This window comes from Penaeus monodon, chromosome 17, assembly GCF_015228065.2.
Source record: "Penaeus monodon isolate SGIC_2016 chromosome 17, NSTDA_Pmon_1, whole genome shotgun sequence".
NCBI classification, from domain to species: domain Eukaryota; kingdom Metazoa; phylum Arthropoda; class Malacostraca; order Decapoda; family Penaeidae; genus Penaeus; species Penaeus monodon.
Window position 1 is genome coordinate 6,710,710 of NC_051402.1, and position 1,809 is coordinate 6,712,518.

A 1,809-nucleotide genomic window follows, 5' to 3' on the forward strand; every position below is an offset into this window, starting at 1 on the left:
CCTACAAAACACACGCAGATACACACACACACACACATGTACACATGCACATAGACACACACACACAGATACACTTTCTCTCTCTCTCTCTCTCTCTCTCTCTCTCTCTCTCTCTCTCTCTCTCTCTCTCTCTCTCTCTCTCTCTCTCTCTCTCTCTTTCTTTCTCACTCACTCACTCACTCACTCACTCACTCACACACACACACACACACACACACACACACACACACACACACACACACACACACACACACACACACACACACACACACACGACACACACACACACTAACACTAACACTAACACACACACACAAACACACTCACACACACACAAATGTCAACAATCATTAGTTTTGAGGCAGAAAAAAAAACGTAGAAAATTCAGTCTTCTCCCTCCGTAACTTCCCTTGATATTGCATGTAATGAGAAATCCACACGAGCGATTTTTTCCCGGTCAACGAAGAATAAATGGGGTTATTTCAGTGTGTTTTCTTTATATATTTTCTTTCGTTATAAGGCGTACCATTAACGTTCAGACTTTATCGACACTGATATTGACGATAGTGAATATGGTTCTGTTGTAAAATATCTATATTGATGATTTAATATCGTAACCACAAAAATGAAGCATTGACATTAAAAGTATATAATCACGACCAGAACGACGTCAGTATAAAAAATTATAACATTGAAAATAGCAAGAATAATGCGTGTATTAATAACTATTACATCGTGGATAACGTCAATAATAATAATGATACGCGCAATATTGATGATAATAACTGAACCTAAAGACGAGATTCACGAATGACTTTGTTTATTTAATTGCATAATTAAAGGGGTAACGTGGAGGGAAAAAAAAAAAGAAAAAAAAACTTTCGAACTTGTTTGTAGTAATTAGTTATTATTATAGTCCTTTAAAGTTCGTTACAGTAGCTAACTTAAGGTCAAGGTCAAAGTTAAAGCCAAGGTCACAGAAGCCTTGAAGCGAACACAATCGAACACTTGATATGGAAAGCAGGAAAAAGGAAAACGGAAAAATAAATGTGAAAAGGAAGTTTGCGACGGAAAAGGAAAAACAGAAACAAGGAAACGGGAAAGGGGAAATAGAGAAACGAAAAGGATAAAACAAAAAATGAAAAACAGTAGGGGAAGGACAAAAAAAAAAAGAAAAAAAAATATAGAATGGGAGAGGAAAACAAAGATAAAAAAGGGAAAGGGGTAAAAAGATAAAGCGAGAATGGAAGAGGGAAATATAAAAAGGAAAAAGGAAAATAAATAGAGAAAGTGAGAGAGAGAGAGAGAGAGAAGGGAAATAAACACTGAAAACGGTGAAACTGATGAAATAATTGAATAAATAAAAAACAGTAAAGGGGGGGAGGAAGAAAAGAAAGGGCAAAGGAAAAAGATGGAAAAGAGAAATGAGAGAAGAGAGAAAAGTAGTAATCAAAAGAGAAGCGAAAATGAATTAGAGAAAATAACCAAAGAAAATCGAACCGGAAAAACGGAAAAGAAATACAAAGGAAAACGAAAAGCTTAGAAATTGAAAATGGAAAGAGAAAGGAAAATGAAAACGAAAGCGAAAAAAAGAGAAAAGATCAACAAGAACACAAAAGATGCAACAATAGCAATACTACAACTACTACTACTACTACTAATAATAATGAAAGTAATAGTAATAATAACAACAAAACAACAATAATAATGATAATAATAATAATAGTAATAATAATGATAATAATATTAATAATATTAATAATATAATAATAATGATAATGATAACAACAACAACAACAATAATAACAA